Below are 22,877 nucleotides of genomic sequence, written 5' to 3' on the forward strand. Positions count from 1 at the left end.
AGGGAGAAATTTGGGGCCTTTCACTTGGGGTGGACATTCTGGCTGCAGATGCGCAGAACAGAGGTGTGGCTTGCAGCAGCTGGTGATGGCTCAATCGGAGTCTCCAGTGTGATACAGTGGCCCTGGCACCTGACTGCACTGTACACAGGATGGAGGCGTGTGCCGTGTCTAGAGACGGGAGGTACTGGCCCCCTCGGCTCTGTGCATTGAACCAGGTCTGGGACCCAGAGGGAGGCTGGTCACCACTGGTGTCCCTCAGTGTGTGTGACAGAATATGGAAGACTTTACATGTGTGACACATGACATGATTTAAGGGCGGGAGGACCAACTGGGACAATGCTCATTCAAGGGTGGCCCCAAGGAATGGGCTTGTTTCCCGTGGCTGCAAAGAAGGAAGTCGGGGCCACGAAGGGAAAGGGCCAGAGGCCAGGTTTCAGGTAAATGCTGAAAGCAGGCTAACTCGCACTGCTGTACAGAGGATATGGGGGACTGTGGTGGCTTTAAGCTACTGTATAAAGATGAACTAGGGTCATTTAATGGGAAATTCATGGTCAAGTCATGGAGAGGCTAGATGGGCTTGAAGTTCCTGTACTAGTGCTTCTGGGTTCCGTGGTCCCTACTGAGTGTGGAGCACCCCCAGGGCACCTCCACCGTGCCATGTACATTCAAAGTGCAGTGGGTCCAATGATGTCCAAGGCCAAGATGGGCGGGGCTGGTGGGAATGTGGTACCACACCCCTGCTTCTGAGCAGCAGGACAAACCATTCATGATATAACCCTGGGAAGATGGCCCTGCCCTGACAAGGGGCAGCCCTCCTCTTCTGCTTTTGCCTTGGGCTCAGCCAAGTGGGGTAGCGCATTCCCCGTGCATCCTCCTCTGGAGGAGGGATGAAGGGCTCTGTGCTTTCAGAGGAGCCTACCGGACTGGGGGCTGGGCTCCGCAGTGGACCCTCAGGTTGTAGGCTGTGGAAGTCAGGGTCGTGGTGTCCCTTGTTTGCTGGTTTTCTCTGTCCTTGCCCCTCTGGTTTCAGGCAGCAGGTGCTTCTGCTTTGGGGGAGCACTTGATTGAGACAAACCCAGGCATCAGGTGAGGCTCTGAGGAGAGAGAACAAACACTTTGCTGAACCCCACTCACAGGAATCTTCCTGCAGCTGCACAGCCCAGGGCCCCAGAGCACAGTGGAGACAGAAAAGGGCTTCATGCAAGGGACACAGTGCACCGGTGCGTTCCCTGGGCAGTGTCTCCCCAAATACGCTGTGGTGGCTGTGTGCCCAGAGGGTGTGAGTCCATGGCCTGGTCTGGCTGGAGCAGGAGGTGGGAATAGGGCTAGAGGAAGCAGTGAGCCTGCGAGAGCACTGGGACCAGATCTCGGAGGACCACGAATGCCAGACTACAGTATTGAGAGGTAGTCCTTTGGCACTGGGGAGCCATAGCATGTCTTCGAGCCATTGAGCGGTAGAATCAGGCAGAGGCGTGGGGCAATAAGGAGTGGAACTAAGGCAGCAACAGTGAGACCAGAGAGCAAGGGGAAGTACTTCCAGAGCGTTTAAATAACTGCCTGGCCCTCGAGTACAGCGAGGAGAGGGAGCGGTCAGGACACTGCCTGGAGACAGAATACCCAGGGTAAGTGCAGGGTTGGCCAAAAAGTCTGTCATGTATTTTTTTCCCACATGATGGTTCCAATAGTGCTTAGTTGTCTTTAATTTTTTGTGAAACAATTTTGTTAGATTGTTTGGTGACAGCTGTCATATCAGCATGCACTTAAAAAACTTCATTTTTGTGAATTTCTGTGCAGCCATTTTAATATTGAAGATGGAAGAAAATACACACCATTTTCCATGTATTATTTTTTATTATTTCAAGAAAGGTAAAAACACAACTGAAACACAAAAAACGATTTGTGCAGTGTACGGAGAAGGTGCTGTGACTGATAGAACATGTCAAAGGTGGTTTGTGAAGTTTCTTGGTACTAGTGACATGTCGACCAAATAGTTCTTTGCTGTGGGGCTGTCTGATGCACTGGGAGATGTTTAGCAGCACCCCTGGCCTCTACCCACTAGAAGCTAATAGTGGGAGGTAGCCAACTCACTCAAAATACCCAAGTCAGTAAAGTTATTGGTGATAATGAAAAATGTGTCTTTTATTTTATGGAAAAAACATAATGGACTTTTTGGCCAACCCAGTACATGCACACTGTGAGGCGGGGGGACCTCCCCTATGTCCCTCTCCCACGTCCCTCCCCCACGTCCCTCCCCCACGTCCCTCCCCCACAGTCCCCAGAGGCACTTGTAGGCTCTTTGCAAGACCCAGAGAGCCAGACCTCCAGGAGATACTGGAACTGTGGTAAACTAGGGCAAGGAGGCTTCTAGGGGTAGGCACAGCCCTTGGTCAATGGCTGGGTGACGGTTTGGGCCCCACCAAACCCTGGGACCCAGCCCAGCCCCCCATTTCCCCCTCAGGCAGGGCAGTGTTCTGGGAGACAGTTGCATGTTTATGTGTTTCTTTGGGGTGCCGGTGGCCCCATGGTAAAGGCTGCAGACCAGGGGGAGACTCAGCAGCTGGGAGGGACTGGGGTGCAGGAGGCTGGCATCTCTCTGTGGAAGCATTGCTAAGTGAACCTTGCCCCAGCCAGCTCCTTCCTGTCTCCTCCATTCTGGAATCCCCCTTAATGCTACCCAAACAGTCACACAGCTCCCAGAAGGCAGACACTGCTGAGGTTCGCAGCGCTCACGGGCTCACGTGAATGGGCTCACGTGTGCAGGCTCGTGTACAGCAGGAACAGGCACGTCCACCCATACATGGGCACCCAGGTGTTCCCCCAGGTCCTCAGGCACCTACTCATGCTTGCACACAGATGGTGCACACCCACCTGCACAGCACAAGGCCCAGACTCCACAGGTGTGCACGGGCAACTCAACTGTGTGTGTGTGTGTGTGTGTGGCTGCCCCACAAGGACATAGCAGATGCACAGGCCTGACCCCGAGTGCTTGGGTGGGGGTGGAAGGGTGCAGCTACCTGCTCCCTCCACATCAAGGTGGCCCCAAACCCTGGGGTCAGGGTCAGGCTGGAAAAATGGCTTTGCTGGCTGACAGTGACAGATGCTGGCCACCAACACAGAGAAAGAGTAAGTTTCATGGCAGAAAATTGGGTTTGAAATCAAACCAGGCCCCTGGGAAAAGGGCTGGTCAGAGATGGCAGTGGTAAGGATGGACAGAGGGAGGACAGGCCACCCAAGGGGGGAGACAGTGCCCTCCCCTCCCACCCCCAAGGAGCCAGGTGTCCCCACTGTCTTACTGTTGGGAGAAGGCTCAAGATGCCAGGGCCAGGCGGGTGGCCAGATCTGAAAGAGAAGTTTCTGCAGACATGAGTATGAGGGTGTAAGGTCGGGAGGAAGGAACCAGCAGGGAGAAGGGGAGGAGGCTGGCAGGGAGCTGGGGGCAGGAGAAGGTTCAGTTCTCACCTAACGGGTTGATGAATCAGTGAGTGATGTCTGTATCGTGGGGCACGTCTAGGTCTCTGTGCCCAGGTCACAGACGGAACCTCTGGGACGCAAACGACCCACGGGCTGTGTTAAGATGGGGCTGGAGCCTGGCTCCGGGAATCCCCAGCCCCTGCCCCTGGGTTCTCAGCCCACCCTGTCTGCCGCCTCCTCAGCGAGCCCACCCTCCCCTGACCCTGCTGGAAGCCCAGCTGGTGGGGGGGGGGGGGGGTGTTAACACAGCCAAACAATTAACTGAAATTGCACAGAGGGGAGGGAGGGGGAGGCTCCTGGCAACGCCACGGTTGGTGTAGGGAGAGATGGATGAACTTTCCCACTTCGCTGGCGCCTCGGAGCTGACAGTAAATATCAGAGGTAATGATATTGACTTTAAGGTATTATGGCTTCAAATGTCACTTGTGCTCTCCTTCTTTTTCTCTCTCTCAAGGAAAAAAAAAAAACATTCTCCCTGATCCAATTTCCATTTTTCCTTCCTCTGCTTCCCTGTTCCTAGTGCAGGGAAGATGGAGACAGTCCCGGGCCAGGTACCTGGTAGGCAGCCAACACCACAGCTCTTTCGGGAAAGGTCGGATGTGGCTCCCCTGTCCCTTTTGAACCAAGTGTCTCATGTAGGACAAGGCAACATCCCCAGAGCATCCTTTCTTTCCCCGCACCCACCCCCACCCCAGCTCAGGGGCCCTCTGCAGTCCCCTTCCAGCCTTGAGGCTGGAAGACTCAAGCTCAGGGGCTGACAGAAGCTGTCCCCAGCCTCCCCAGCTCCCTCTCTCCTTCCCACATCTGCCTCCAGTCAGACTCTCCTCCCCTATCATTTCCACCCCCTTTGACCACACTGCTTCCTTCCTCTCAACCTGCTTCATCCTCTTCAATTCTCAGGTCACACCTCCTCCAGGAAGCCCCCCATCACTACTACCTGAGCCCCATCTCCCTCACTTCCTCGTGCAAGTGCCCCGGCACCTCCACCCTGGGGCACCCCCTCTGCCAGTGGATGGCCTCCCAGGTCTCCCAGGCCTCCTCCCCCAGACCGTGTCTCCAAATCCAGGCTAAAGCTTCTGAGAGGCCAGGATCCCAGCACCCGCCCCCATGTTCCTGGATTCTGCAGCACTTAGTATGTTCACTGGGTTTTCAGTACATAGCTCTTAAGTGGGAAACCAGCACAGAGCCACCCAGAAAAGCTCCATGGGAAATGGGAGATGGTGGGATGGGAGTTGGGCACCAGATTCATCTCAGAAAGAGAGGATCTGCCACAGCAGGAAGATCAGGGCATGGGAGGTGGGCAGGGCAAGGGTTCAGAGACCTCAAGGATACTATTTCCCTCTCCAAACTCAGCCTCCTGGTCTTCCTCCAGGAATGTCCATGCATCCTCCCACTGGCTCTATCTCCACAGCAACTGAGCTTCACGTCCCACTGAGCCAGGAGAGGACCAGGCAAGAGGCCTGGACAGGAGTGTGGGGAAGACAGGATCGGGGTCATGCCCACTGCAGTCCCCTTCATTCCCACGCGAGCTACCCACCTCTGAGCCTCATTCTTGGTTTGCAAAAAGAGATAGAGACCAACCTACCCCGCAACCCTGTATGGGAGTTTGAGCTAGCAGGTGGAGGGCGGGAGCAGAGGGCTGGAGAGCCAGCTGAGCTGACATCTGGGCGGGACTCGGGTGCCCTTGCGAGTGTTCTTAACAACCACGGTGACAATGAAGACTGGCCAGGCTGGTGCTCTCTGCCGTAAGCACTTCTCTGGGTCCTCTCCGTGGTGTTCCTGTCCAAGCCATATTCTGTCAGGCACCTCAAGATCTGTTTGGGGAAAGCAGAGACCATCCTTCTCAACAGGGCCAACAGCTAGAAAACACCGTGACGGATAATGCCCCCTGCCCCCACCCCCCACCAAGGCCTCTCCTTCTCAAGCATCTCCAGGGACAGGGAGTACGCGGCCTTTTCAAGATGTTCTTTTCCTGGGTCAGGCAGTCTTAAGGGTTAGAAAGTTCTTCTTCAGGCTGAGCCTGTTTCCCTCTCAATCCTGACCAGAATGTCCACGCCGTGCTCCTATAAATCACTGTCAAGAGGGGGCCCTCGGTCCTGATCACCGAATTGGTTACCTTGACACAGAGGGAGGATTGCACTATTGTGTGTGTCAAGTGTCATTCTTCAGGCGTGGTGCGTCCAGCTGCTGACTTAGTTTTAAATTCATCCTGCCCCTCTTCAGGGGCTGTGAGGGAATTCCTCCCTCTTGTGCCCTCCCGAGCCCCTGGCTCCATCTCACTCGTGGGGCAGGGGATATGCTGCCCCCTTCTAGTGCTGGTTCCCACCCTGGAGGAGAGGGTGGGAGAGGGGTGGGTCAGGAAGCGGTCAGCCACCCTCTGCCTCCCAACTTCAGGGTAATGGAGCCACCTTCACCCATCCTCTTCGGGCTGCGCCCCTGCTCCACACCCTGCCGCCTTGAGGGTTGAGCCTTTGCAGTGGTCCTTGGTATCCTGGCTCTTCCTCTCTTAGGTCCCTTTTGCCCAGGCCCATGCCCTACTCTAGGGTGACGGTTCTCTGTTCTCTCCCACCCAACCCCCCAAATCATGCCTTCAGAAGCCTCCCACATCGCCACCATCTCCCCAGCGCCCCCCGTCCTTTAGGACCTGGAAGACTGAGGACTGCTCCATCCTCCTCACTGGCCTTCCTCTTCTCCGGTCTCCTCAGGCACCTGTTATCTGACTGTCCTCTGCTTTCAGTCACAGCTACAGTCTCCTCCCCCACCCCCTCACCCCGGCCTGCTGGGGCGGAGGCCCCGCCTCCTATTTTGATCTGGTCTTCCTGGACCCAGGGCTGAGAGGCACAGAGTCACCTGTCCTTCACTTGGGACGCCCTTATGCGGGCATTTGAGACTTGTTCTGCTGTGAGCGCTCCATTCGCTCCTCTTCCTTATTCCCAGTTACTTAGACCCAAACAGAAATGAGACTGCATCAGGGTTTCAGCACCTCCTCCCTGCAGACGCACACACACCTGGGGCTGAGGCACAGTGCGTGCCACTTAGGACTGCCCAAGGGTGACAGCGCCCCAAGAGCAACGCCATGTGGGCTTGGAGCCACAGCCTGCAGCTTCTGGACCAGGGCCGCAGCTCCATCCCAAAGCTCCATCCCTCCAGTACTGTCTCAGATGGGACCTTGCTGTCGCCCCAGCTGTAGCCTGGGTATCTGACACTTCAGGGTGGGTCCTGGAGCCCAGGTCAGGGTCGGGGGTGAGGCTAATTCCCAGAGTGGCTGCCAGAGAAAAGTGAGAGGACATTTGTCATTTCTCCTGCCCCAAGAAAGGGACCACTGTTGTGAAACAGCCAAAACTGAGAACAGTGTGTCTGTGGAAACGCTGGCTGTAGGGAAGGGCCGGAGGGAGGAGACAGGAAGCTAGAGGGAGAGGGAGGCTGGCCACAGGGAGGCAGGTGCCCAGTGACCAGGCTCCCCAGAGCTGAGTGTGAGGGGAGGCTCTGCAAATCTTCCCAAAGCAAATCCCCTGGGGAAAAAATGCCTACTGAGAAGAATCAACGTGTAGAATTGCATAGAACAAAGAAACCTGCACTGGGCCTAGAGGCCACTCCCTCTAACCCCCTTCTCACTCTCCTCACCCAGAGGGGTTTGAGAAGCCGTGTGTTCCTGGAGACAGAGGTCGCATGCGGCCCCCACCCTGACGGTCAGACAGGCAGCCTGGGGAGCAGGCACTGAATGGGGAGGCTGACGGTGTGAGGCAGGGCCCTGAGTGGAAGCCTGGAAATGCACAGGGGTGGGAGGGGTCAGCGTGTACAAAGGGGCGGGGCAACCTCCAGGGGGTGTTCCCAGGGACAGCCTCAGGGCCTAACACCTCTGTTATCAGAAACCTTGGGAAGGAATTTACTTTGAATGACCACAGATAATCTGGTAACTCACACCCAGTTAGCACTAAGGCCTTACAGTCCTTTCCAAGATCCGCCCTGCAAAGTGTCTGACAACAGACAGTTCCTGCGTGCACTGGAGCTCCAGGAACGCTCGCCACCCCTCCTAATGTCCTTCCCAAGCTCTTGTGTGCTCCGAACCCAGAATATCAATACTGTTACGATTCTCCCTAAAGTAAGAGTTATAACGCTGTAAGAGAGAGCCTGAGATCTATGATATGAAAAATGTTTGTACTTATTTTCTTTATGTTGATTTGGGTACCTGGAAAAATGTTTCCTCCTCTCCTATTTCTTGTCTATGTTCTGGTAGGTGATAAATTTCTGCACATGAAAATATTGCCTGGGTGGGAAGTTCTCTTCCTTTTGCGAGGCTACTAATGGCTTTTTTTTTCTTTTGAGTCACAAAAGCATGTTCAGCATCTTGTAACCTCACCCAGCCTTCCATCCCCTCCTGCCATACCTACCCAAGCACATGCCCAGGACCCCCCCCCCCACAAAGGCCCGGGGGGTAGGGGGGCCTGTGCAGCTCTGCATGAGAAGCCCTTCAAGCAGCTGCTGAGAGGTGGGGTTCCTCTCTGTGCAGACGTGGAGAGGAGTGATAGTTTCAGAGAGAATCGAGGAGAACATGGAAGAAGAAACCAGGGGACCTAGAGAGGGCCTACTCTGTGCCAGGCTGTCTCGTGGGCACCTTCTCCTGTAATTTCCTCACAGGCCCATATGCAAATATCATCTTTATCATCCAGACAGGGAAGCTGCCCAAGCCACACCTGAACCCCGAGCTGGTGTGTTTAAGTGCACAGAGGTTTGTCAGAATGAGACAGGAGGAAGGCCCAGGAAGGCAGATGAATGGAGAACAAACAGGTGATAGTCAGGAGATGGAGGACAAGGAGGGGCAATTCAGAGAACTCAGGGATGGCCACGAGGAGAGGAGGGGTCCAAAAGTCTATTTCTGACCTATGGGACACTCGGATAGGTCCAAGGCAAATCGGCTCCAAGCTGAGGCAGCCCTGTGGTCCTCCCGTGTGGGCAGTGTGCCCTGTGCTCGCTTCCCACACCTCAGCCCTGAGTCCCGGACCCCCACCCATCAGACACCCCCCCCCCCATCCTCACAGTGCCTCTTCCCGTGAGCCCAGAGCCCAGCTGGCTGCAGGCCCTGGGTGAACAGGATCTGAAGAATCGCAATCCCTGACCAGGTGGGACTGTTCTCAGGCCTGGCCTTGACCTTCAGTAGCCGCTGGGGAGCTGGGAGCACAGCTAGGCAACCCTGACTTGATTAACATTTACATGCCATTTGGTGTGAGGAGGAGGAGCAGCAGTAGAGCTGGAACAAACATGGTCTGAGCTGCAGCTAGAGCAGTGTCTGGGAGGAGGAGCCTGCTCAGCAGATGCCCAATTGAAAGTCTTTCTGGTGCCTAGGGTTCAAAGTGGTGATGAGGGCCAAAGGGGTATGGCCAGAACTTCTTCCTCCCTCAGGGGCCACCTGGCCCAGCTCTGCCTTGAGCTCCATGCTCATTTCACCAAGACTGAGGAACAGGGCCCGTCAGGTGCACACACGACACGCAGGTCTTTCTCAGATGACTAGTCCAGGGGGTCTGACCGCAGGGCTTGCCTGATCCTCTGGCTTCCTGCTCCCAAAGCACATGGCCTGGCCTGGCCTGGCCTTCATGCCTCAGGACCTCAGGGTTCACATAGACCACCTTCTAAAGATCCCCCTTAACGCCCCCCGCCGCTTTTCTTCCCCAGCCCCCTTCACCCTCCCCCTGTGCTAGGCCTCCCTGCCAGGGCTGCCACTAGAACAGCTCTAATGGGCCAGGTAGCTCCCCAGCTGGGCGTCTCCAAGGGGAGTCTTTGCATTGAGACTTGAGCAAAGGCTTTAAAAGCCACTTAAAATGTCCTTGATGAGAGGGAGTGACCGTTCAGGAGGAAAAAGGCTGGAATCAAGCTTGGAGCTGTGGGGAGCCACAGGGCAAGCCTTCCTCACCCCCACTCCACACTCCCTTGGGCCTGCAGGTGGGGCACAGGCGTTTTTCCTGCACCTCCTCAGAGGCAAGTAGGGGTGTGATTGTAAGCTAAGCAGGCTTCTTTCACAAGTCCCCATGGTTTGATTTGCATATGCAGGAGGAGTGCTGTCCTCAGAAGTCATTAACACAAGAGTCTAAATAACTTCACTGGAACCCTGCGTTTCCCTTGGGCTTGCCAGCCTGCAGACAGCCTGGGCCAGTTGGGGCAGCTGCAATGGAATGAGGGGTTTGAGGGGTTACAGACCTCGGACCACAACTAGAAAGCCCACTTAGCAATGTCAAGTCTGGTTGAACTCTACCCTTTAGGTAGATGTGCTTGCTGAGCCAGACCTAGGGCAGGAGTGCAACACTCCTGAAGATCAACGCCCCTGTGGCGACGCAAATGTGCCTGCACGAGCCGCAACTCGCCGTCCTGTATGCACGGCCTTCTCAAGTTGAATTGCTCAAGGCTGGTGGTCCAGCGGGAGGCTGATAATAATAACTAGAATTTAGGGAGCACCAGCGATGAGCCAAGTCCGGGCTAGGTAGGCCCTATTTTATAGCATGTGTCTTTACGGAGCCTCACCCCCAACCACTCCCATCCCGTGGAGACCCCACGGAGACCGAGCTAGGGCAGGTAGTGTTCTCACAGTCACACAGCTAGCTCTGTGATTGGAACTAAGAGTCAACCTCAGGCCGGACTGGCTGCAAAGCCCAGGCAGACCCCAGTCCATCCTCTGGTGCTCCCCCGGAACTTACCCACAGTTCTGCAGATGCCCATCCAGAACCCAGAGGTCAAGCCAACAGGGAACCTTCCCTCTCTGGAAGGACACTGGGGCGCTAAAAGCATGGAGCTGCAACAGGACTGTCTGCTTCCTGACTAGCTGTACTCTTTGGGCAAGTAATTGCACCTGTCTGGACCGCGGTTTCTTTGTCTGTCCAGTGGGGAAGTTATCAGGGGTCCCACCCTGCTTATTACATGAAATGTGTAGAGCAAGGCCGGCACCCAGTAAGTGCTCGCTCACAGCGTTGATGTGAAACCACACAGCTCAGCGGTTTCTCTGCGTTTTCTCCACTGGAAGGGTTCCGCAGAATGCCTTGGTCGTAGTCTCTGCTCAGTGCAGGCCGGCCACTGTGCAGCTGGTGGGTGTCAGAGTCAGGGTGAGGTCCCTGGCCCGGCAGTGATGACGTGACATTAACCTGAAGTCCCCAGAGGCTCCGTCTCTGGGTCAGAGGTGAAGAGCCTGGGTGGCAGTGCCTAGAGATTGGGCAGGGGTCTTGGGCAGGCACAGTACTGGGGTCCAGACAGCCCCGGGCTGCTCAGGTCCAGGCAGAGCTGGTCCCCCACTAACCCTCCCAGGCACTCCTGAGACCCTCCCACATGGGCCACATCTGCAGGGTACCTGGCCTGGCCAGACTTTTGCTTTCTCCTTGAGGGCCACCCTCCCTTTCTTTATTCATTCGACAGGCTCTTATTGAGCTCCTACTATGGGTCAGGCCACAAGGAGCAGGTCAGGCACACTGTGCCCTCCCGGAGCCTATGGTCCACGCAGAAGCTGTGAGCTGACTCACCACAGCCTGCAAGATCATCAGGCAGCAACCTGAGGAAGGGCCTGCAGCCTACAACCCACACACCTGCATGGCACCACCAAACCATGTTCAACCAGGATTCACAGCCAAGTGTGAGGCATACCTGGGCTGACTGAGAAGACCACAAACAAGACAGGATCACTTGGGGTGACTGGGCTCACCCCAGCCCCTCTCTGCTCCCCTATTCTGCTCCTGCCTGTTGCACACAGTCACTTGCCCTCCCCACCTTTGCACTTGCTGTTTCTTCCACCTCGGCTGCCCATAGACCTTCATCTGCCTGCAGGCTCCAGCACAGACCTGGGCTCCTGTGCAAAACCCCCAGACCCTCCCTGAATGCTCCCACTGGGCCTTGCACACACCTCCCTGGTCCTCACGGGCATTTCAGACCCAAAAGACTGTAGACCACAAAAGTGCACAATGTGGTGGAGAGAGCCGAGTGGCTGGAACACAGGCAGGCAGAAGAACCGGTGAGGGGGGCTGGGGCAGCGAGGGCCCGGGCCCTGCAGAAGAGCAGTGTGCAGGCCAGCCAGAGCAGAAGAGGAGCAGCAGGAAGGCCTGTGGGGAGGCTGCCGTGGCCCCTGGAGTGAGCGGTGTGGCAAGGCCAAGCTCAGACAGAGGCCCAGGGGTCCAGAGCAGAGGTGCAAGGCCAGGCGCCGAGTGCCTGACGTGAACCAGGACCTCTGCTGGGTCGAGGTCAGCGAGACCAAGGTCAGCATGGTGGCTTAGCTGGGGACCTGGGCAAGTCGCCAAAGCTCACTGCCTTCCATGTTTTTCTCTATAATAATATCGTGCAGGATTACTGAGAGGATTTGGTGAGAACAGGCATAAAATACGCAGCCGCTGCTGGTGCACAGGGCCCATCCATGTGTCCGGACACTGGGCTCGTCCGGGTACCTGAGGCCCGGGCTCTGTCTCTGCCTCTCTCCTCTCCCTCCACGCCGCCATCCTTCCCGGCTCCTCCTTCCGTGACCTTCTCTCGCTCAGAGGCCTCTGGCCCCTGCTCCCCACGCCAGACCCCTTTCTCTTTCCCTTGGCTGCCTTGCTGCCTTTCAGTCACCCTCCTTTTAGTGACCCCAACACAGAACAGAAGCATATTTTACTATTTGTTATACATATTAAATCAAGTCTCATTTCCCCTGTTTTTCATTTTTAAAGTAGATGAGTGCCATACTCTATTTTCATATTTAATAGCAAAACCTAGACCGAGCAGCTTGGATGGCCCCCAGGTGGTTTTGTCCACTGGGCAGTGCTCTGTGACAGAAAGTAGGAAGGTGGGAGTGTCTCCAAAGCCACCTGATCAGAAAATAAGGGCATCTCAGCACTCCCACGCAGCACTTCCAGAGAGGCCCTGGGCTGGGGCTGGGTGCCTGTGCTGGCGGAGGGAGAGGAGACCAGCCGACCAGCTGACCAGCCGACCAGCAGGGCGGGTGGTTAGAACCTTTATAAGGGGCTCATCGGAGAACCCTCGGAGGATGGGAGGGCTGGAGAGAAGGGGCGGAGGCAAGCCCCGAGCAGGCCCTGTCCCTCCTGGAGCCCCTGGCCCTGGGCCTCAGCTCATCCCACCAAGAACCCACCCCCACAAACCTCTCATGGGCCACAGGGCTAGGAGCCAGGGGAATAGAAGCCAAAAACGGGACCCCTTCGTTCCTGAGTTCTCCAATTTCAGAACCTCGCCCGCAGTGGACCAGGGGTTTGCTGAGAGAACAGGTTCACTCTCACCCGCCCATAGGGGCCCAGGGTCTCCAAGCTTCCATGTGTATGTAGTCACCTGTGGGCTCATAGAAGCATCCTAATGGAGGTGTCCTGAAGTTCTTCCAGGTACCCCTGATTAGGATGGAAATATCTAGACCCTCTGCATATGCTCTTCAATCTGTGGTTCCCCGTTTCCTCTGATGGAGAACTCAGAGGCCAGGCAGCAGCAGGGTAAGGCTAGGCTTGTTCTCCGTTACTCTGCATGACCTTGGGAGGTTATTCACCCAGCCTCATTTTGACCATCTGTAAAATGGGATGACAGTACTTCTTACAGCTGTTGGGAGAAAAAAGGAGCTCTTGGTGCACTTCCTAGAACATAGTAGGTACTCAACAAAGTTCAATTCCTCCCCTAAGAGTCTAAGTCCTAAGAATAAAATTCCACACCTTCACCCCAAGGAGCAGTTGCCATCAATCCACGGGTCCCCCCTAGTTCACCACCCCCACCGACTTCCTTGTTACTATCAATGGCATCGCTGCCATAGAGCCCCCTTGAAAGGCCCCTGGCCCCTCCTGCATACCGACCTGAGCCCCGTGGTCCTCCCTCTGCCCCGTCACCGCCAGCCTGCTGTGCAGGAACATCCAGCCGGCTCTCCTCATGCTCTACGCCAGCACCTCAGACCCAGCCCCTAGAGGCAAACTTGTCACTCTGCTTCTGTGCCCTCGGATTTCTCAACCTGCCCACCTCCCTCACCCCAGGAGTTTTACTCCACCTATAAAACTGTGCAAGGTCTGTCCAGAAGGTATCCAGCCATGTCATATGCAAAATAGAGACATTTACTGAAGAAGATACAAGATACAAGACACTTTGTACACAGGACAATGATACCTCAGTCCCCTTCAAAGTAGGCACCTCGGGACCTCACACAGTTCTCCCAGTCTCCTTCAGCTACCCCGACGTATTTTCCTGAGTCTCACTAATGATCTGAAATCTCTTCCTTTTCAAAGGTGATTTTAGTTTGGGGAAAACCCAGAAGTCACAGGGTGCCAAATTGGGGCGGTAGCGGGGCTGAGTCACCTGGGTGATTTGATATTTCACCAAACTTCACAAGACTGATGCATGAGCAGGCGCATTGTCCTGATGAAGTTGCCAGGCACCAGAGGCCCATAGCTGTGGCCTTCTGAATCAAGTGTCAAACTTAACACAAAATTTGATGCAGATTTGTTGCTCTACTAGCCCAGTCATTTTGCATGTGACAACCACACAGTACACATGCTCACTCAGCAGCAGCTATGGCCCCCACTGACTGACTATTACAGTGAAGTGGTCATTGTTCACTCATGCACATTCCGGTCCACCCTCCTTGGCTGCCAGGTTACATTGATATAGCGCAAACCGTTCTCATTATATTAACCATGACTGGACTTTTCCCAGACAGGACTCATATGTGTGATCTAGTTAACCCATGGCCCCTCAGACTCTCAAGAAAGAGTCCTCTCTGACACATCCTTGTAACCCCAGCCCCTGGCACAGTGCCACACCAGTGTCATGGTGCTGTCACTCCACCTCTGTGCCTCGTTTTCTCTCTTTCCCTGCATTCCCTGGCGCCTGCCCCGCTCCGAATCCAGCACCCCCTCTGTTCCTTTCCTACCTGACCCTCCCCACCCACCTCCAAGTGGAAGCTTCCACCATCTGAGCCAGTAATCACCTGCCTCTGATCCACCTTCCAGACTCGCACCTGAATTTGGTTGCTGAGAATGGCAACAAGGGGGCACCAGCACTGGGCCCAAGTAGCCCAGGTGTCGGACCAGGCACAATTCTTCTGTGTAGAATGGGGAAGAGGTGACCTGGAGCACAGGTGGGGTGGTTGTGTGTCAGCTCTGAGGATGGTCCCAGCTCAAGACGAACACCCAGAACCGGGAGCTGCCTGGTGACTTGCTCGGTGCTCTTGCCCTGGTCTTGCCCGCAGCGCCTGGGCCCCTGCCCCCGCAGCCGCCAGGACCCTGGTGTTAAACCCAGGATGAGAGTTCACAGCCGGATGTTTGAACAGAAGGAAGGGGCTGCTGCCGGCCTCACACTGCACACACCGCTGGTTTAAACAGCAGCCGTTAGCCGAGCACCTAGAACCCCGTCGTATGCCCCGTCTTCGCCATCTAGATTCACCTGCCGGCCGCTCCTGGGGCCTCCCGGAGCTTCTCCTGGGCAGTGAGCATTACTCTTGAAATGATTTTTTCCTAGACATTAGCTCAATCTCAGGGAAAATTGGCCCCTCGGTATCAAAGGCAGCCCATTCTGGCAAACAAGGGAGTGAAGGACAATGGGAGCGGAAGACACAGGTGAACCTTTAGAAACCTGGGCAGGAGGTTTGGGGCGGGTGGAGCCTGCGGGCTCTCCAGGGCAGGGGCGCAGGCAGGCGGGGAGGGGAGAGGTGCGGTTCTCAGAGAGGAGGCCGCATGTACATAATGTGTATAAATGTATATAATAATCATTAGCAGCGATTCAGCTGTCTGCCGCTGGTTTGCAAGATAAATTGCATTAATCAACACGATGCCTTCAGAACTTTTGGCGAGCCGTTTCTTATGCTAATTGGGCCACTTAAAGTAGACTGTCATTGTACCAGGATCCCCGGCTGTCAAGACAATTACTGGCACATGCAGCCCCTCCCTTCCAACCCCGTCCCCTCCATCACCTTTTTTTTTTAAATATAATATTAATGGGAAGAGCTATGCTAATTACCTGGCCAAAAATAAAACCTTAAAAGAAGAAGGGGGGAAACGGGTACAGCTGTGATGGACAGCAGACTTGGGTCACCTTAAACACAGTATGGAGACACCCTCTGGATGGGGGGCTCCCTGGAGAAGGTCGTAAGGAGGCCCCGAAGACCAGCCTGGGCAGAGCTCCAGGTCTACAGCCATGCTGGGAGGGTGTCCTGACTCGTCTTCCCTCCCCTGGTGACTCTCAGGACTCGGGTCAGACACACCATGAACCCTGGGACTGGGGATCCCAGAACCCCAGGATCTTGGGTGAGAGAAACCTGCAAGCTCAGAACAGGGCATTTCACACCTTCCAGGTGTCCACCCCCTCTCCCCGTGCCCATGAGGGGAACAGTGGTGGCACCTCTGACCCCCACCCATCGAGCAGTCCCCCGCCCCCCATGCCACTCACATGGTTCTCCATCTCTGAGCCTTTGCACTCTGTCCTTCTGCCCAGATGCCCTTCTCAGCCCATGTTCCTGGCAACTCTTGTCTGCCCTTTAGGGACCAGCCGCACCAGCCACCCTCGAGCAAGTCCCTGTGGCACCGAGGGCCTGGCCCAAACTGAGAGCTCCCCTGCACCGTTTGCTCCCAGGCAGGGCCTGTCTTCTTCCAAGTGCAACTTCGGTGTTTGCTCAGCGGCTGGTCCACATGTGCGGAGTGAATGCATCCATCTTTCCACTGCCTTTCAGGTTAGAAAAAGAAGAGGTATTTTGTTCCTTTAGGCCCACGGTAACGGCTTCTGCTTCAATGTAGGCCCTGGCGTCCTCTGCCGGTTGTCCCTTCCTCCGTAAACCATGGTCGGCAGCTGCATCTCCACCCCGACAGGCCTCCCAGGCCCCTGACCTTGACCTGGACGCCTCCCAGGTTCTCCACCAGCTCCAGTCTGCCCCTGTGGGATCCTACACGGACTCTGCAGAGGAGGGCCAGGGCAGTCCCTGTCCTTGATTTAGGCTCAGGGAAGGGAGTGAGAACAGACGCCCCACCCTGGCACTTTCTGACTTGAGTCCCATGAAGTGAGTTACCCTCTGACCATGGCCAGCATTGCCCTCTGGCTTCCTGTCACCCCACAACGGCATGGCAGTTTTCTCCCGGGGCTCTCTTCACACGCCACAGACATACCTTGTGATTTCTTCCCTTGGTCCCCCGTGGAGAGGTCAGCATGGGTCAGCTGGGCACTCATCATCCTTCTAGGGTGGGTGTCTCAGAGCCCCGCCCACTGAAACTCTCTCCTGCCAGTGTCACTCCAATCCTTCACCTCCCCACCCCCAGGCCCGGGGAGTGACCGCCCCCAGCTCTTCCCAGTGCAGAGGGAAGGGCCTCACCTTATACAAGGTGTGTGATGGTAAAGCTTCCTTGAGGAAGAGAAAAAATGGAAGGAGTGAGGAAGGAATGAAGGATGGGGGAGACTAGGATGGTGCTGGACTGTTTAGTTGGCTGAGAGGATCCACAAAGACCAAGGCAAAGAGTAACGAATTTTGCGCAGACTTTCAAAGTCCTGGGATCTGTCCCTTGAGCCTCAAGTCCAGGCAAATGGCAAAAGGGAGATCCACCTGGGGACCCCCAGGCCTGTGGGATGGGGTGCATGGGGGAGGATTAGGGAGGGCTGTGCCCCTCACTGTGCCCCAAGCCCCTGCTGTGCTGTGGGGAGCAGAGGATGCAGTGTCAGGAGCAAGTGCGGTGCGGTGCGGGCACGTACTTAGCAGGAGGGGGTTGCTCTGGGGGGAGACGCAGGAGGGATGGAAAGAAGCCCGGGCAAGCTGGGAGGGGTCCCGCACAGGGCGGTTCTCAGGAGGCTTGTGTGTGCGTTGCAGCTGAGCCTCCCTTCACCCAGGTGCAAAATGTTTGACCTGGCTTAGCAAACAAGGAAACTGAGGCTAAGAGGGGTCAAACGCCAGTGGAATTTTGCACTCTTTCTGCAGAGCTGTTCAGAGAAGGAAAGAGGTGGGGATCCAGAGGGAAGAGTCCAGCAGAAGGCAGAGGGAGTGCGGAGGAGAGGAGACTGGAGACCCGGGGCATGGAGTGGGGTGCGCAGGGGCAGGCAGGAGGCTGGGGGAGAAGCTACCGGTTTGAGCTCAGGCACCCCCGCCCCAGCCACTGCAGGACCTCCAGCCTCTCCCCCAGCAGCCCTGAGCTGAGACTGGACCTAAGCCAAGAGGATTTGAATGAGCCGGAAGAAGGGAGCTCTCCGGGCCAGGCCACAGAGGGCAGGCTGAGCAGAGCCCAACTCTCTCTGTCAAACTCTTCCAGGCCCCACCCCGCACCAAAGTCGGGCGGGCACCATACATACACCATGTGCCCCAACTCCTCCAGACAGACCAGTCTGTTTCTTTGTACTCCTATTGAATCTCCCTCCCAGCAGAGCCAGGGAGCCCCTACAGGCACAGGGCTGGCCCCGACTCCCCCACTGGTGCCCAGGTGGGAGAGTGGTGGGGCGGGGCCAGGGAGGAGCCTTGAGCAGAGGGTGTGCGGCTGTTTTTGTGTGGTGGGGTGGGGTGGGGAGAGGAGGCCCACCCAGGTGGAGAGGGCAGGGAGAGCCTCTGTGGGAGACCTCCCAGGATAAAAGCAGACCAGTGGTGGGCGGGTTAGGTTCTCCCAAACTCCTTCTTAATAAGTGAGTAATTGGCACAGCAGTGCCCTGATTGACGACCATAGCAGTGCGTCTGAGTATTCCATGTGAGGCCACGGATAAACCTTCTGTGCGTGGCTGCTATTACCAGCACCCTCCATGGGGCGTGACGGGAGACCCTGGGGATTCCCAGTGCACCCCTTAGTGCTCTGGGGCTCCCATTTTCTTCCCAGCAGTTCTCAGAGCCCATACGTATCCCTGCAGCCCCCCATACCTAGTAGGTTCCCCTGGAGCTGCCTCCACAGCCTCTCGCTGCACCTGCAGACAGCTTCCTCAGGCTTCACCCCACCTCCCGCAGCCTCACCTCCCATAACCCCACCGTCAGCAGGTCCTGCAGGCCCCATTTCCAGGTCACCTCTCACCCCCTTCCCCCTCTTCCCTCCTTCCCTCTGCTGTGTCCCCGCCGCTCAGGGCAGACGCTCCCTCCTTCAAACCCATCAGTTCGCTGCGTGGGGTCCCTGGGCCCTGCTGACACACCCAGCCCAGCCCACACCTGCGCCTGCCCTCCACAGGCACCTCAGCCTTCCCGAGGGACCTCACTCCTGCCCCTTCCACCCCACCCCACCTCGTGCCCACCCCAGGACCTTTGCACAAGCAGCCCCCATCGCCCCGAGGGCTCTCTCCACCTCACCCCCAGGATCCTCCTCAGGAATGCCTTCTCCGCCACTCTTTCTGAACTGGACAGTCCCCTCCTGCCCCTCTGTCCCTGCCCCTGCAGCCTTTTCACAGTCGCTCGTCATTCACGCATGATTTGCTGACATGCACAGTGTCCGCCTCCTGTCCCAGGCTCGGTGGTCCATCAGCACAGAGCGCCCAGCAGGCGCTCACTAACCCTCGGTCACGTGATGACTAGAGCGAGTCAGTTCCAGGGTGCCGGTTCCGGAATCAGTGCGACTCTGTCACACGTTTCCCGCTCTGAGTTCGTCTCCTGCCTCCTCCCTATAGCTCCAGAGACCCGTCCCTCCTGGGCCTCCCCACTGGGGTCTTCCTTCTGCTTCATCATGTTCTGAGCATGTCGCCCTCCAAAGGGAGTGCTTTCAGAAGGGGGCCTGGAGAGGACACTGCGACTCATCCAGCAGTGTCATGGTCCACGGGTGCGATACTGGGCACTGGTGGGCCAGTTGCAGGATGTGGGCACTGTTCAGTCACACGTAGGAGGTGACTAGGACGCCCCTGCTCCGCGCCCCAGGCATGGCCTCCCCGGTGGGCCAGGAGGACAGGCACAGCATGCCTCTCCCCAGGAAGGCACCATTTGGAGCAATCAGTTTTTTTAATTACTAGTAATTAAATGTGTGTAACCTGCCCAGCTGCCACTCCAGGAACTGGGACAGAACTCCTGGGGGCCCCGGGGGTCAGGCACATGCTGGGAGAGGCAGAGCCCACCCTGGTGCAGAGGGGAGTGAGCACGAGCCCCCAAGTGCCAGAGAGGCAGGGGAGCTGCTGCAGAAACCTCATCTGCCCGGTGGGCTGCCTGCACGTCTGTCTCAGGGGTCCCCAGGGGGCCATGTCCATTTTTCCTTCAGCCTGGAGCAGCAAGATGCCTGCCTGAGTCCCACTCCAAAAGGCAGGTGCTTGCAGGGGGTCCCCGCCCTGCTTATTTTCCCTTCCAGCTTCCCAGGAGCCCCGCCACTCCCAAAGGAGTCCTGCTAGCATTCCCCAGGCCACCACTCCCCAGAGCAAAACAACACCAGCCCATTCTACACCAAAACACTTTGTTAATTTAAACATCTGTGGGCCCTCTGCTAGGTGCTGGCTGCTGCAGCCTCCTCAGGGAGCCCACAGTCCCCCCTCCCCAACCTCACACCAGGTTACAGTCGGGCTGGGGGTGACCAGCTGCCGAGTCACACCTGCTCTCAGGTGTGATTCTCTCCTCTACCCCTGGCACCTGTGCCCCTCCCTCTCATTCTCGCTCTCTCTGTGCTGTCTCTTCATCTCTCTCCTGCTCCCCCATCTTATCTCCCATTTAGGGTCTTTTGCAGAATGATTAACATCTGAGAAAGGCAGCTTCTGTGCTTTCTTGCAGTTCCCCTTTGGGGAATGGGCAGGGGGGCGTCCCCAGCTGAAATGCAGGTCTGGTCCAGCCTAATGATGCTTTAATTAAACTGGTCCTTATAGGAGCGCCACAGTCCTGGGACATCAGCCCCTCCGGAGCCACCATGGGGGCTCACACCACTTGGCTTCTCTCCACCCCCTGGTTTCAATTTTCCCCAGTCCCCCACCATGTCCTGTATCCTGCACACATGTACCTCTGTAGACTCTGGACAAAGAGAGGAGGGTCCCAGAGGGTGACGTGGGATCTGGGGCCGTGGGGACTGATGGACTAGGAGGGTCACACTCCCCTCTCAGAGAGTCTCCGAAGTGGGGGGAGAACTCCTGTCTGCATCCCTGGGGGTAAAACCCAGGGGATCACAAGGACACGCACAGGCTGGGCTGCCAGGGTGAACCCCTGCCCCTGCAGCTGCGTGTCCCTCGTCAGTCAAGCGGGATGGTGACAGCTCCTGTCTTCAGGCTCAGGAGCGGCTGTGTGCCTGTTTGTCAATGTGTGACACGGGGTTAGTGCATGCAGAGCAGACACAATGGAGAAAACAGAAAGCCGTGCAAATGTGCACAGCGATTGTGGCTGCCATGAGCTCCCACAGAGAGAGTTCTCATGCTTCCCTCCAGACCCTCTGCTTGTCTCCGCAAGGGCAAGTTCTGCCAGAGTCTAACTGTAGTACATCCTGCTGCAGCCAAGGAGTAATAGTGCCTCTTTTCCACACCTAACTGGGAAGCAGATGGCCCCACATTTGGGTCTTAAAAACAGACCTCCGAGAGCCACCATGCTCAGCATTACCTCATTTTCCCTCTGCCCCTCAGCACCCCCAGGGCTCAGCCACAGCCTGCTGGGCCTCCAGGAAGTCACTTGTCCTCTGTCCTGGGGGCTGCCTGCAGGGTGGAGTCCAATAGCCTGGCACTGGCTCCCTGGGATGCTGTGGGACAGGCAGGGGGGTAAATGTGCTCCTCAATTACCTGGCTTTTACCTGGCACTTACTCTGGGTGGCTGGCCCCGGGCTGGGTACCACCTGGTCCTTGTGGGGTTCAGCCTCTCGGGGGAAATTGGGGAATGAACCATCTCAAGCAGGCAGCTGCTAAACATTGAGGCCCGACAGACAGTCCTGAGCAGTGAGTGGTCAGAGAAAGAACAAAATGGGAAGCAGGGGTTACGCGGTTGATGCTGGGGAGATATAATGGGCTTTCTAGAGAAGGGGCGGTCTTAGAAGTCTGGAAGAATGGGTAAGAGTCAGGTTGGAGGGAGACCATTCCTGTCAGGGGAACAGCATGGGTAAAGCAGCAGGGAGGAGAAGCCACTGCGAGGGGCAGCCTGGCAGGAGTGAAAAGTGGGGGCCTGGGGAGTGGGGAGGCTGGGTGGGGTCTGCTTCAGCACACACGCACCCACCAGTTTGTTTGCACACATAGTCCGGGAGCGCCAGGGTTTGCAAGTTTGCAGGTCATGGAGTATGGGCAGTGCCCAGGTGGTACCTCTCTCTCTCTCTCTCTCTCTTTCACTCACACACACACACACACACACACACACACACGCTCCCCACCTTCATGGGCTGGGGCAGGCTGAACACAAAGCCTGCCTAGTGAGACTACCCACAGCTTTCAACCGTTAGACTGCACCTGGCGCCATCTGGTGGTTGTTTGGAGCACTGCGCCTCTGAGGTTTCAGGATTCTAGGAGCCTTTGGGATGTCACACTGAGAAGTGACATCCCTGGTCCTCGTGCGCACACACACACAGAACAATCACTGCCAGTCGTGACACAACAACCCTAACCCAAATGCATACAGAGCCTCACAAGAAAACTGCAGCAGACACACATGGACCCAGATCTGGTCATTCCCATTCACACTACTTTTACCTCCTCTCACCAAATAAAATGTGTGGGAAGTAAGGGCAGAAAACACTCTTGGAAGCCCAGCACAAACACCACCACACTGAGCATCTCCTGTGTCTCCCCGCTCGGTCTTGCTCTGTTCCCATATGCCTCTCATCCTCTCTCGTGGTCATACTGCACAGTTTCAAGCTGACATGGTTTTAGGACTTTCTCTTTCGATGCGAGAACTGGGATGGTTCTGCAGGCAGCCCCCGCTGGTGTGCGTGCTCTCACACACACACACACACACACACACACACCAGGGACCACACTGAGGACAGTACACTGGGGGCCCATCACATAGTCCGTCACATGCTGCAACCCAAGGGGCTTCCTCGCACTAATAGGAACGGTGAAATTAAACACACTCCCTGCGCTGGTTTGTCTCGTGAGGCTCACAACACATCTTTACGTACACGAGCTCCGACACCAGCTCTTACTCCCCTCCATTATCTCCCAGATGAAGGCTCTGAGACTCAGAGAGGTTAACTCACCCAGGGAGACAACCAGGAGCTGGCTACAGGGACCCCAGCCTTCCTCTCCTGTGCTCTGGTCTCTACTCCCTGGGGACAGCAGGGGCTGCCTGCAGAGAAGAGGCCCACAGATGACATTGCCAGTCCCTGGAGGGGGGCAGAGTGTGGCTGCAGAGCATGGAGTGACATGGATGTCCACTCCTCAGTCCTGCTCTTCACTGCCTCCCAGAGGCCTCCCCAGCTCTAGAAGTCAGGAAGGGGCCCTTCCCCACCAGGGCTGCTGCAACAGGAAACAGAATGTGGGGTCAGTTATTCCGTGACAGGTGAAGGCCACCCCTGGAGCCAGCCAGGGGCTGACCCTTGCGGTCCTCAGGGTGCTGCTCAGAGAAGGTTGCTGTCTTTGAGGGGCCCCAGGGGCGGCTGGCA

The 22,877-nt window shown here is 56.6% G+C and overlaps 1 protein-coding gene across 50 annotated transcripts in view; it reads left to right on the forward strand.

Annotated features, from left to right (window-relative positions):
* CELF4 (CUGBP Elav-like family member 4) overlaps nucleotides 1–22,877 on the forward strand; it is a 296,661-nt gene that overhangs the window by 180,329 nt on the left and 93,455 nt on the right. The window lies entirely within an intron of this gene.

Source organism: Phyllostomus discolor, chromosome 9, assembly GCF_004126475.2.
Source record: "Phyllostomus discolor isolate MPI-MPIP mPhyDis1 chromosome 9, mPhyDis1.pri.v3, whole genome shotgun sequence".
Lineage (NCBI taxonomy): Eukaryota > Metazoa > Chordata > Mammalia > Chiroptera > Phyllostomidae > Phyllostomus > Phyllostomus discolor.